We start from the raw sequence: 14,770 nt of genomic DNA, 5'->3' as shown, positions 1-14,770 counted from the left end.
ATTCTGCCAGCCCCGTAGAACCCTCAGGACAGTGGCCTGGCTTCGCAGCAGGACAGGCACAGCTCCCACGGCCTAGCAGCTTCTGTCGCTGGGGCTGCGAGTTGTGGGATGAGAACAGATTATTTGGCGTATCTCACAGCCTGTTTCCTCATCTATAAATTGGAGGATGATCCGCGTATCTACCTCATGGGTTATTAAATGAGATCATGCATGCTAGCACAAGAAAGTTCTAAAAATTCCTTTATAAAGATTCGTGAAATACCAATCTAGATAATAGTATTCACAGTGTTATGGAAAACAAGCATTGTCAGCCTGAGCAGCAGAAGCATATTAGAATATGCTTTAGAGAAGAGCAGGAAGGAAAATGAGATTTTCCTTAAACAGACATTTCTAGGGCCCTAGAAATGACTAATTACATTGACAGAGAAAGACAGCAAAAAAGCAAAACATGTGCCTTCTAGGTCCGGGGTGGGAAAGACCCTTCAGCTGCAGATAAAACAGAAAAGCATGTGGTTTGCATGTCATAATAATAAAATAAAACAACAACAACAACAACAACGCACACACACACACACACACACACACACACACACACAAAATGGGCCTCCTAAGAGACATAGCAAGCAGCAGGGAAAAGATCTGTAGGTTATAGAAAACCAGCAAGGAAGACCAGGTAAAGCAGGGCCCCGGGAGAAGGCAACCCACGGGCAGCGAAAGCAAGGTCTCGCTCCTCTTCACCGTCCTCTGTAACCCTGTGGTCCCTTGACCAGAGGCCTGAGACTGGGGGAAAGGCTGGCTAAGCTCCCAAGCGCCGAGTGTTGACACCACACGGCTCCAACTGACACAGTCAGATGACCCAGGAAAATTAAGTCACTTTTTTTAGACTCTAGTATGATAAGGAGATCTTGGAGGCAAATGTGCTATCTTTCATGTTAAAATAGAAAATAAAACCCACAAACATTAAATGGATAGATCCGCTTAATTTTCCTATCTGTAAGGATATTATATTTACAAGGCATCTGTCAGTACGGAACCAAGAAGACTGTGGGAAGAGGAAACCATTCCAGACCAATTTCATTTCCGTCTATGATAGACAGTGAGACCATGCAATAAAGGCAGAACAATGGCTGTGAAATCGGAGGAAGCGTGTGCCACCATCTGCTCGCAGGACCAGGCTGGCTGCATGGGAGCGGGCCTGCCAGCACCCAGGCCAGCCTTCCTCCTCGCCCACCCGGTCCTGGTCCCTTCTCCCTCACACCTGTAGCTGGGGCTGCCTCTCCCCGAGGTTGGCTTGCCTCACACCATGTTTGCTTTTAGATGTGTTTCCAGCCACATCTGTTGTTTTCTAGGTTGAAGTGGCAGCCAAGGTTCTGTGGAGAATTGAGGGTAGGATTTGGAGTCAGCACAATGATGGGTGCCTGGTCCTGTCATTTACTTCTCAGTGGACTTAGGTGGGTCACTGGTCCCTTCTGACTGAGATAGCCTCTCTGATCCACTGGGGATCCAAATACCATCCTTTCATGATGATGCTGAGGACTAAAAATCAAGGTCAGCTTAAGTCATGGTTCAATAAAGGTTTGATTTTTTTCCTAACTTCTGATCTCACATCTTTTCTAGCTCTGGGTTTTATCCGGGATCTAGATCCCTTTTGGAAGGTATGTTTAGGCTTCCAAAAACAGTCTAATAATGAACTTTGTTAGGCAACTGATTCTGTCCATGGGACACCACCATTCCCATGCTTTAGTTAGCACTGGGAAAGCAAGCCACAGTTCTGAGGTCCAGGAATGTCCACAAAAAGAAAGTATATGTGTCCCTCAGCCAGCCAGCCACTGCAGGGATCTTCCTTCCCTTTCTTTTTATTTTCTTCATCTCCTTTTTTCCTCGTTTTAATTCCTAGGCCTTGATGTCCACAATGAGGAAATTCACAGAGTCTACATACTTGTACCTGAGACCAAGATTATTTTCAAGACTAATGATCTAGGGGTTCAAATGACAACAGTATTTCAGTGCCGATTTAAATAACATTGGAGTCCCAACGAGTTAAAGCCCTTCTCCCTCTCTGCTACTGTTGCCCGCAGCAAGAAGCTCAGCCTCTGTGCCCCTTGGCGTCTGACCCCAGGCTGACTCGGCCACACGTCCCCCTTAATGCGGATACCCCTGGAAGTCCACAAAGCCAGTAAATATTTACCTGTGCAGGAGAGAGGAAATGGCGCTTTCTGCACAGGGTAGGTGACGAGGCAGCTCATTTCTCTATGTCAACAGGGTGAAACAAACAATGGCGATGTGCAGTGATGGCACACTATCTGTTAGGTTCAGAGGAGGGAGCTGCCGATGGCCATGACCTCCAGGCTCCATTCTGCGCCCTTCGCAGCAGCCAGCTCGGGGCAGGCTGCATTCTGTCTGGTTCTCAGCTCTTTACTTCATCATGCTGCTCTCTACCCGCTAGAGGAGATGACCTTAGAAATCACTGCAGGGACTTTTCAATTTTCCCCAAAGGGTTTAAGAATTAAATGTGTCCATTGCTTTCTTTTTATTCTCAGTCTGTCCACAACTTCTGTCTGGCAGCTCTCAGCCAAAGACGAGAAAGGAGAGTGGTGAGAAGATATGCTGAAATGATAAAGAAGCAAATATGCCTAGGAAGTGGCAGCACTAAGCTGCTGGCAAATGCCAAAAGTGTACAATACAAAGGTGAGGAAACTGCCCCCAAATGGTCTGAGACAGAAGGGAAGCTTTGCTACTAAAGAAAAGGGGGAAAGTATGGTTTCCTTGATTAACTCTTCAGATTTCTGTCCCACTATCCCGTTCAGTTTGGGTCAATAGTCTCAGCATACAAATGGAATTGAGACACTGTATTTTCAGCACACCTATGGGAATTACTTGCCCCCTTCAGGCACATTAAGCTTGTCAGGATATCACAGTATTAGTTTATAGTAAATGACTTCTGATGGATTTGGGTAAAGGATAGACAAAAGTTCTTTGTACTATACTTAGAAATTTTCTGTAAGTTTGATATTTTTCAATAAAAAGCTTGTTTTAAAAAAAAAAAGCTAGCACTTCAAAAAAAGCACACCCATGGGCTGTGAAAAACAACCAAGACAGTTAGCTGTCACATAGCTGACATGTGAATATGCTATTCACATAGTCATAGCATATGTGAATAATCCACATGATACAGAGTGATACCTTTTCTTTTTGAACATCCATTCAACCAATTACTGAACTCCAGGGAGAGCCAGGCTCTTCTCTGATGGGGGGACTTGGCTATGAACAAGAGAGAAAGGGAGGCACAAGCACAAGTCTGCAAGATCCATAATGTGATCACTCTGAGTTCGGATGGTGATGTGTGCTGCCTAAATGAGCAGAGAGGAGGCAAGGGGACTCTCTGCAAGAGGCCGGGCCGTCGGGAAGGCCTCTGATGGCACTGCCATCAGAGCGAGTCCTGTTGGTGAAAAGACAGCTGTGTGAAGACCCAGGGTGAGCACCCAGCATGGGAGACTAGTGTGTGCAGTGTTACTGAACAGAAATGAGGTCGGGGCTGGAGGAACAACCAGAAGGCCAGTTGATTAATTAACATTTTGATTAATTAATGGAAGGAACCTAAAAAATATAACTAGTTCAACTCATCATTAAGTTAGAGGGCAAACATGCCTAGGGCATCTACTTATCTATATCATGTAAATAGTTAATGAGAGAGTAAGTAGGATTAGCTCTAAATTCTTTTGGTAGGTGGATCTTCTTTCAATGTCTTTTAGAACCAATTTCTCTATTTCTTGTTTCAGTTTCCCCAAGGATGTCTTCCTTGCTAGGCTTCAAGACCTTGGGAGTGGAATCATGAGGAACTGGCCAAATCTCATCTGTAGTGAGATCAAACAAGAATTAAACAAGCAAACAGTAAACATCATATTGACTTAACCCAGTCACATCAGGTTAATTCTGAAGGGCACCTATTACTGGTTGGTGACATGGTTTAATGGAGTGAGTTTAAATTTCATCATATACTCATTGGGCAAGCAACGTTCACATGCCCAAGTGTTGTTAATTAGTGATCCAGAATTGCCAGACAACAAGGAGAAGCCAAACTTCAGCAGAATTTAGGAGCAGCAGGGTATAAAGTGACCCTATCTTGATTGACACTGTCTTCAAAGGTCTACTAATCCCAGTATCTATGTGAATTGTTTTATGAACCAAGTTGAGTTACCAGCTGGGCTCGATGTGGATGGAAAATACTCTAAAACAAATAGCGCTGAGATTTCTTGCTTATCATGATAAAATTAGCATTTGTAAATAGGCTTCTGAAAAACCATACTATTTATTTTATGACAGAATTAAATTGACACTGGAGGAGTAGAGAGAAGGAAACATTGCCTTTGTAAGTCAGGTGTCTGTGGACTTTCGTTGTGCCTATGTTAGGCTAAGTTTGATTACCACAATCTAAAATATGGACATGCCTTGGCTGGTGTGGTTCAGTTGGTTGGAGTGTCATCCTGTGAGCACACAAGGCTTATGGGTTTGATTCCCGATCAGGACACATACCCAGGTTATGGGTTCAATCCCAGGTCGGGGGACATACTGGAGGCAACCAATCAATGTTTCTTCTCTCACATTGATGTTTCTCTCCCTCTACCTTTCTCTCTCTCTTGAATCAAGGAAAAACACAACTTCAGCTGAGGATTAATATAATTATATAAATAAATAAAATATGGACAAATAGTCAATCTGTCTATATGGATTTTTCAAAAAAATTATTTACATTTTATTCATGATTGAAATATTCAGGAAAGTTAGATGTACACATGAAAGTATTTTCCAGGAAATTTAGCTAATGTGAATTTGCTTCTCAAGCGATCAGAGATTTTCATTCCCCACCCAGGGCTGCGTGATGGCCACCTTAGTCCAAGATGATCACTGAGCCATGACCAAAAAATGTGCCTTGTATTTATAGTTAGTTATACTCAGCCAGTTGTGAAAATAATTCTCAGTTTATTTCCTGCACACAAGGGAAATATAATTATATAACTTATTAAATATAATAAATATCTGGGTGCAAAGCAATACAGTGAACATCCCCCTAGTAAACTGGGTACAGGTATGGTTACATACAGCCCACATACAACTGCTCTCTGGCTTCTGTGTTGGGATTTGAGAGGAATAGGAGATGGAGCTCCTCATGGGGTCAGGAAGTAGTTTGGTAGATTTGAGAGATCATTTGACAGGTCTGGAAAGAGAAGGTGACTGAAATCTATTGCTCTGAGACCAGAGTAAACTGCTTCTCTTTGTCCCCTCTCAGAGAAAAAGGAACAGGAAAGAGCAGAGAAGGGGAGTAAGTAGAGGTGAAGAGGGCTCTTTTGGGGCCAAATTCTCAAGGTGTTATGCCCACCTACCATGCTGCACCCTAACAATTACATGAAGCATGAAGAGTCACTTTGATTATTAAACTAAACCCTGCACATTCCTTCCTTCTTTGTAGCTTATCGGACATATCACCTAGTCATATGTACACAGCTCTAGAAACTAGAGACAATTTAGGAGATTTGCATGAAAATAACTTTCCTTATTGATAAGTGAGAAGTAAGTGACTAGAACATGGCGAGGGGAAGGAGAGTAGATGAGGATACTGGCAGAATCAAATGAGAAATGTATGCCTGCTTTAAAGCAATTATCTGGGATGGAAAGGAGAGAATATATATCAAAGAGTAACAAGAAGTACCAGGATTTTATGACATGACCTGTTTTTAAAGGTTAGTCACTGACTTAACTCTAAGGGGGATGGATTAAGCCAAGGCCACCTTAGCAGACTTTTGTTCTCCGGGCGATGGTTCAGAGTTGCGCCACCCCTCCCACCCCACCCCCACCCCCCGAATTTTAATTGGCCATTCTGTGAACATGGATAAGTAATGACTTTTTTCTTTCATTCTTTCTCTTCACTTCGTGAAATTCCCTTGACCCTCTCTGCTCTGGTTTAACAATGAAATCAATGGCATCACTGCAACTTGAGGAGAGGAAAAGGAGTCCCTCAGGGGCCGAACGCTTTTTTTCTCAGAGGAAACTAATTTGGGTGTTCTTTAGTCAATGCCTAAAAGTGTTGAGATTCCTATAGCAGATGGAGTCCTGGCAGTGTAGGCGACAAATGAAAGGCCCAGGAAGCATACGCTTTTCACCTAAAAAGACAAACCGCCTTCACAACAAACAATCCATCTCTCCCAATAAGAAACTGAAAAAGATAAGGGTTCTGCTTCACCTACATCCATGCATGGGCCTGGGAGTAAAAGTTTTCCATCTTAAACTCCAAGGACAGGTGTAAACAGAGGCTCAGAGCTTCCTGGGAGGCTGATTACAAAGAAGAACTAATCAGAAGCCTTTCATCTCTAACCCTTTACCTTTAGCTCTATTCTGGGGCATGGAGGTGACAGGGCTTGTTCCTTTGTGCCCAAGGAAGTGACAGGCAGCCTGCTGATCAATATCCCCCTTTGGTAGTGTTTTCAGAACTTAGAAGAGGGATCAGAAAATGAAGCAGAAATCAATACTCAGGTCTGGTGAGGAGGTTATCGTTACATTAATTTCATTTCTAAAGAAGAAGAAACCAACAAAGGCAAACCGATTACCTTTGCGATAACAAGGACATGAAGGTGCTTTCTAAAAAAAGTGAGGAACTGAGAGTCTTGGGTTTTCGTCAGTTTAATGCCCAAGATCAGATGTGGTTGAGTTTCTCAGATTTGATACTGTCTGTGCTGTTCCCCATGCTTGATTTTCTAACCATTACTAGTTGGACAATAAGCTGTAACAGAAAAGCAAAGAAGAATTTCTAACAACAAGTCGAGGGCTTTAGGAATAGGTACTTCAATAGGTAAATGGGGGCGTTTGGGAGAAATCAACAAAGCAATAAAGAGACTGAAGGGGTTGATTTATGGGGAAGATCATTCTTTTGATGTTTAGCTGGGCTAATCAATGATTCTTTTTTCCTTTGGGCATGGATTAGGGAACAGAAGAGGAGTAAAAGATTAAGATTAGTAACCTACAAATACCTGAAATGAATAATTTCACAGATGAGACAGGAATTCCTTGCAAATTGGCCAACATAATGGAATAGATCTAAGAAATTAATTCAAAAAGTATTTATGTCACAACCTTTTGTCCCTCAGTCAGCTCTCTCTTATTACTTCTTATATTGAATATACATACATTCACTGGCTCTTTGTTAGTTTAAAATAGAAAAAAATTACAATTTAAATTCTTAATGGAAGGATGTTTGAAATATGAAAACAATTGCCTTTAAAAAACAATAAAAACTCACCCCATGAGATATTTAAAATGACATCAACACATGTTGTATCAGGGAGAGATGAAAGGACTGAATTTGTCTCTCCCGTCTCTGCTATGTAAAATTTCTTGTAGGAAATATGTTTTAAAATTTTTAAATATTTTTTTATTACCACCACTACTGCCCAACATAGTCTCTTTTTGACCTTAGAAATTTAATCAATTCATCCTTCTAATTAGCACAAGATTAAGATTTGGGGAATCTAATTCAGACAACACAGTATCTACTTAGTTCTTATTTGATTTTTAAACATTAAAAGGCATAAGCTAGAGGTGGGTGCTCCGTTAGAGTTACATCATCACGGTCAGTACCAGCAAATGCTAGGCTCGGCAGGCATTCAGTGCTCACCTGCTATGCCTGTTATGCAGCGGCAGCCACCTGGTCTTCCTGCTTCTTCTCATACACACTGGCTCCTGTCGATTGCTAAGTTAATCATATCACTTGTCCTCGAAGTGGCTTATCATTATACTTGGGATAAAAATACAAACCCGTAGCCAAACATTTCAAGAACCAACAAGACCATGATCTCCTACCCACCTCTCTGATTTCACTTCCTACCACTTTCACCCTGTTTTATAAGCTTCACCCAAGTACACCAAGCCCAGTCCTGATTCTGGTTCTTGGATGTTTCCTCTGCAGGTCTGCTCAGGGCTGACACCTTCCCTTCCTTCAGGTCTTGTTCAGGTGGCGTCCCTTCCAAGGGGACACCCTGACAGAACTATGTCAAGCAGCACACACCATTCCTGTCATACTTCTTGATTTTCCCGGAGTATTTATTGCTCGCTTGAATCATATTACTTATTCACTTACACGTGTATAATTTGCCTTCTTCATTGATTAGTGCACTCGATGAAGGAATGTGTGTGTTGTCTGTTGCAGGGTCCCCAGCATTTGGGGCAGTATGCAGCACAGGGTAGTCACCCCATATGTATTTGTTGGAAGAAAGGCAGGAAAGTGGGAAGAACAGGAAGAAAAAGAGAGAAGGGAGGAAGAGAGGGAGGGAGGAAGAGCAGTGCACAATGCCATCACCATGGGGCTCAAGAAAGAAACAGAAATACGCAGTAGGAGCGCCTGAAGAGGGGAGATGATGTCTGTATGTCACCAGTATACTCCTGTGCCAGGCACATTTGAAGATACCTTAGAGAGAGCAGAAACTTAATAAATAAGCTAAAATTTACAGTTAAGGGTAATCACAAAGAGGTAACTGCAATAATACAGTAGTCCCCCATTATCTACATGGGGTATTTTCTAAGACCCAAAGTAACCGTGGATAGTACCAAACCTATATATACTATGGTTTTTCCTGTACATACATACCTATGATAAAGTTTAATTTATAAATTAGGCACAGTACCAGGTTAGTGACAATAATACTAAATTAGAACAAATATAACAATATCCTATTAATAAAAGCCTATGTGTCCGTCACGCCCTCACACCGCAATGAGCAATCACCAGGAGGCTGCGTGCACAGCAGGCACACATGGGTGGGTGGGGGCTTGACGTTGCGTGCATGGCATGGAGGCAGGGCCCTCGGCTCCAGCCTACCTCTTTGGGGCAATCCATGGAGGAGCCCCAGATGGGTGGGTGGGGCCTACCTCTTTGGGGCGATTGATTGCGGGTCTCCCGCACTGTGAGAGGGCACAGCCCAGGCTGGGGGACACCCCCCCCCCAGTGCACAAATTTTGTGCACTGGGCCTCTAGTACTGTAATAAAAGTGATGTGAATTTGCTCCAGAGCACAAACTAGTGAGATCAGAGCTGGGGCTGAGGATAAATCGTCTAGCTCCAGAATGTGAGCTCATAACCACATGGGAACTAGTAACTGACAGGGTGAGAGTCCCACTTGCACTGGTAGACAAGGCTCACAGAGTGAGGTGTGAAGAACAGACCAGAGAACAACTGGTCGGTGGCATAGTCATGAAGAGGGCACGGGAGAGGCAGAGGTAGAGTTCTCAAGCCATGTTCCAGGTCACTAGGGTGGACTCGTCCTTTGGAGCCTTTCCTGACTTTCTGTTTTATTCTGTGCCCCAAGCACACTACTCATCCAACAAATGTTTCTTGACCTGATAAGTAGGATGACTATGGGGACTACTAATAAAAGAAATGAGATGAGGTTAAAAGAGTTGGTTGAGCTCAGGCCATTGAGAGGCAAGAATTTGGAATACATAGGAGTATAGGGCAATTATTAGAAATTTTAGGTAAATAATTCAGATGGTACGTAGAGAAGATTAGAAAGAAGAAATTTAAGACAAAGAGACAAAGTAGGAAATTCTGCATCAATTAGAGTAATGGAGCAATGATAAACTAATAATTAATAAGATTAACAAACTATTAGAAACATCCATCGGCAGATGAATGGATGAATATAGTTATACAAACAACAGATAAATTCAGCCTTAAAAAGGAAGGAAATTCTAACATGTTACAACATGCATGAGCCTGGCAGACATTATGCTAAGTGAAATAAGTCGGACATAAAAGGACAATTACTGCACAATTCAGCTTATATGAGGTACCTAAAGTAGACAAATTCATAAATACAGAAAATAGAATAGAGGTTGCCAGGGGCTAGGTAGTTGATCTCAACCTTTTTAATGCTGCGCCCCTTTAATACAGCTCCTCATGTTTGGTGACCCCCAACCATAAAATTATTTTCGTTGCTACTTCATAACTGTAATTTTGCTACTGTTAATGAATTGTAATGTAAATATCTGTGTTTTCTGATGGTCTTAGGCTCTATAGCAGCAGTTCTCAACCTGTGGGAACCACAGGTTGAGAACCGCTAGCAGGGTCGCCTAAGACCATCGGGAAACACAGATATTTACATTACAATTCATTAACAGTAGCAAAATTACAGTTATGAAGTAGCAACGAAAATAATTTTATGGTTGGGGGTCACCACAACATGAGGAACTGTATTAAAGGGTCGTGGCATTAGAAAGGTTGAGAACCACTGGGCTAGAGGAAGTGGGGAGTTATTGTTTATGGATATTGAGTTTCAGTTTGGGATGACAAAAAGTTCTGGAGATGGATAGTGGCAATGGTTGCACAACAATGTGAGTACACTTAATACCACCAATCTGTCCACTTAAAAATGGTTAAATTGGTAAATTTTATGTTTTGTATATTTTACTGTAACCTAAACAAACAAACAATTAAATATGGGACAGAGAAAAGTGAGAGATGGAAGATGGTTCTGCGTTTTGGACTTGAAGAAATGGGGAATGGCTGAAAAGAGAGGTCAGAAGGCTAGCTGAGATGCAGGAGTATATTTTTGGAGGGGATTTAAAGGTGCCTGTGACCATTTCAATTGACCAGTAGGCATTGGGTCTCCATCAACTGGACCTCAGGTAAGGAGAACACCTGAGAGGGAAGAATTCACAAAGAGGTCAGGATGAACCAATCAGGCAACAGATTTATGCCACAGGCTCGCTGGGATGCTTGGTTCATGAATTCCCTACTTGCATATTTCAAAGGGAAATAATAATGTTGTCTGGGTTGTAACCTTTGGGGATATATCTTTAAGACTGCTTTGAAGGAATTCATACACAGAAAATTTATTAGTTCCTTCTCATTGCTGGGAATTGCCTTGGGTTTTTCCCTCTGTGGATAAACGCTCCTTCCTGAGGCTGAGTTCTTTCACCCTCCAGCACACGGCCTGGGTGTTGGACTGTGCAGATACAATGGCCCAAACCTGCCTTCACATAGGCGCCACGGGACTCAGTAGGACCATGCCCTTGACACCACCCTAAGCAACCTTGATAAAGTGGGTGACCATTTCTGTGGGCTCATGGAGAGATTTCCAGATGCCTTATCTAGGCCCTGGAATCAGCGGCTCAAGCCTGACTCACCCACACGTTTGCCAGCAGATCCTGAAGGCCCACAATGTGAGGAAATAAGCAATACACAATTGGGGAGGTCTTTTGTGTGGCAACTGAGCTTCACTTTTCCTGGCTCTAAATAGCACCTATGCTATGACAACATGACGTGCAGGGGCATTTCTGTTTCAGTTGTTCAGTAGCAACCTTCTACAGTTTTATGTTAAACTGAATGACAAGGGATGTTTCCCTTAATATTATGGCTTCATCTACAAAATGATTAAATCACCCATCCACTGTAAAGTACAGCATAGGAAAGGTAGTCAATAATATTATAATAACTATGGTTGGTGCCACTAGACTTATGGGGGTGATCACTTCATAAGTTATATAAATGTCTAATTACTATGTTGTATACCAGAAACTAATATAATATTGTATGTCAACTATAATTAAAAAAATAAAAAATTTATACTTAAAGAAAATGCCTGTCAGCTCAGCTCAGTTCCTGTCATGGAGAGTCCCTACCTCCCAGCTCCTTCTACTCTGGGCCTGGGCCTCAGCACCAGGCAACGCCTCTCCTGATGCAACACCATTGGTCAATGAGGTCATGAAGCGCACAGTGAACCTGAGCAGCCACCTGGCCAAGTGACAGTCAATGTGGTCCTAGCCCACCCAGGTGGCAGTTCCATTTCCTGAGCCATCTCCTTCCTTCTGGCCTTGGAGCTGGAGCTAAGGCCTAGCTGGCTCACCTCAGCATGCAAGTGATGGGAGAAGATGAGGAAGAGAATAATCTGGAAGTACGAGAAACCAGACTCTTCATGGTCAAGCTCCCAGTTGCTCTTGATCCTATGATGAAGATTTCAGTCATTTTGGAAACAGTCTATACCCATGTGCTTCAGCCATATCCATCTCAGATCACTCAATCAAAGAAGCAGTTTGTGGTGTTTGAGGGCAACCATTATTTCTACTCTTTCTATCCAATAGACACAAACTATGCATGAGAAGCTTGTCTCTCGAAATGTGGAGAGCTATACCAAGTTGGAGAACCCCATTCGATCTGAGTACCTCCTGGATTATGGACATCTCTAAAATGTCCCTACCTATAGTCAGGATACTTTTAACGTACATTATGAGAACAACAGCCCTTTCCTTACTATCACAGCATGACCCGAATCATCGAGGTCTCTCAATGGGGTAATATTGCTGTGGAAGAAAATGTGGACTTGGAGCACACAAGGGCTGTGCTTATGGGGCCTTTGTCATGCTGTAATTACCAGAGACACCCAGATAGTCCATTCTCTTAAGACCATCCTTCCTGCTGCTGCCCAAGATGTTTATTACCGGAATAAGATTGGCTATATTACCACCAGCCACCTCCTTATTTTGGATGATTCCATAGAAATGGAGATCCGGCCTTGTTACCGGAAGGTGGAAGACCCATTACATCATTGGCCACAACCTCCCAAGCTATAAGTATCTCTATAATTTGAGAGACCAAACCTCTATAATATGCACTGAAGATGAGGTTTGTGGACCACGTGTTTGATGAACAAGTGATAGATTCTCTGGCTGTGAAGATCATCTTGCCCTAAGGAGCCAAGAACATCCAAATTGACAGTCCCTAAGAAATCAGACGTAATACCAGATATCAAGCTGTATTACAAGCCACTGTTCTCAAAGCTGCCTGGTACTGGCACAAGAACAGACATATAGACCAATGGAATAGAATAGAGAACCCAGAAATTGACCCAAACCACTATCTCAATTAATATTTGACAAAGGAGGCAAGAACATACAATGAAGTCAAAGTCTCTTCAATAAATGGTGTTGGGAAAATTGGACAGATACATGCAAAAAAAAATGAAACTAGACCACCAACTTACACCATACACAAAAATAAACTCAAAATGGATAAAGGACTTAAGCATAAGATGGGAAACCATAAAAATATTAGAGGAATCCACAGGCAGCAAAATCTCAGACATATGCCGAAGCAATATCTTCACCAATACAGCTCCTAGGACAATGGAAACTAAAGAGAAAATAAACAAATTGGACTACATCAAAATAAAAAGCTTCTGCACAGCAAAAGAAACCATCCACAAAACAACAAGAAAGCCCACTGCATGGGAGAACATATTTGCCAATGTTACCTCCAATAAGGGTTTAATCTCCAACATTTACAGGGAACTCATACAACTTAACAAAAGAAAGATAAACAACCCAATCAAAAAAATGGGCAATGGACCTAAATAGATACTTTTTGAAAGAGGACATAAGGAAGGCCAAGAGGCATATGAAAACATGCTCAAAGTCACTAATCATCAGAGAGATGCAAATCAAAACGACAATGAGGTACCATCTCACACCTGTCAAAATGGCTATCATCAACAAATCAACAAATGACAAGTGCTGGCGAGGATTGCACTGTTGGTGGGAATGCAGACTAGTGTAGCAACTGTTAAAAACGGTATGGAATTTCCTCAAAAAACTAAAAATGGAACTCCCATTTGACCCAGTGATCCCACTTCTAAGAATATATCCCAAGAAACTAGAAACACCAATCAGAAAGGATATATGCACCCCTATGTTCATAGCAGCATAATTCACCATAGCTAAGATTTGGAAACAGCCTAAGTGCCCCTCAGCAGATGAGTGGATTACAAAACTGTGGTACATCTCCACAATGGAATACTATGCTGCTGTAAAAAGGAAGGAACTCCCACCATTTGCAACAGCATGGATGGAGATGAAGAGCATTATACTAAGCGAAATAAGTCAGTCAGAGTAAGATAAATATCACAGACAGGATCTCACTCATCTGTGGGTTACAATGAACAATATAAACTGATGAACAAAAACAGGTCCAGAGACAGAGAAACATCAATCAGATGCTCAAACCTCAGAGGGAAGGTAGGGGAGGGTGGGGGGAGTAGAGGAATAAATCAACCAAAGGACTTGTATGCATGCATATATGCCTAACCAACGGACACAGACACCAGGGGGGTGAGGGCGTGAACGGGAGTTGGGGGGGAACAATGGGGGGAGTAAGGACACATATGTAATACCTTAATCAATAAAGAAAAAAAATCAGACGTGCCCCAGATAAGCAGCACTATACCTACTTAGAGACATCTGGCTGCCCTATGATTGTTTCCTAAAAAGAATAATCTGGTAGAACAGGACAAGGAGCCCTTGCTGGTAGTGCTGACATTCAGGCACTGCTAATACCCCAAGGACACTCTTTGCAGATACTTATATTCCTTACCTCAGAACACCACGAGAGCCACACAGAAGCATTGATGGCCCTTCTAGAGGTATGCTGCCCTAAAATGGGTGGTCACCTCTCAGCAGCTTTACAGAGAGGTTTGTGGGGATCAAACACCAATGAAGGGAGAACCTGGGATATTTTCCAGAAAAGTATTCTAAAGTCATTTTTTAAAAAAATAAATCTTTATTCAGATTATTACAATTATTTCTCCTTTTTTCCCCCATAGCTCCCCTCCACCCATTTCCCACCCCACCTTCTGCCCTTACCTCCCCCCCACTGTCCTCATCCATAGGTGTATGATTTTTGTCCAGTCTCTTCATGAACCCCCATACCCCTTTCCCCCTGAGAATTATCAGTC

The 14,770-nt window shown here is 42.4% G+C and overlaps 1 pseudogene across 1 annotated transcript; it reads left to right on the top strand.

Annotated features, from left to right (window-relative positions):
- The first annotated feature begins 11,622 nt into the window (after positions 1 to 11,622).
- Positions 11,623 to 12,766, top strand: LOC308236657 (dolichyl-diphosphooligosaccharide--protein glycosyltransferase subunit 1-like; annotated as a pseudogene). The gene has a single exon. The product of its transcript is annotated as a dolichyl-diphosphooligosaccharide--protein glycosyltransferase subunit 1-like (transcript).
- The last annotated feature ends 2,004 nt before the right edge of the window (positions 12,767 to 14,770 follow it).

Source organism: Plecotus auritus, assembly GCF_963455305.1.
Source record: "Plecotus auritus genome assembly, chromosome: 11".
Classification (NCBI taxonomy): Eukaryota; Metazoa; Chordata; class Mammalia; order Chiroptera; family Vespertilionidae; genus Plecotus; species Plecotus auritus.
Note: the sequence above shows the minus strand (reverse complement) of the source record. Positions and strands in the feature narration are given on the sequence as shown.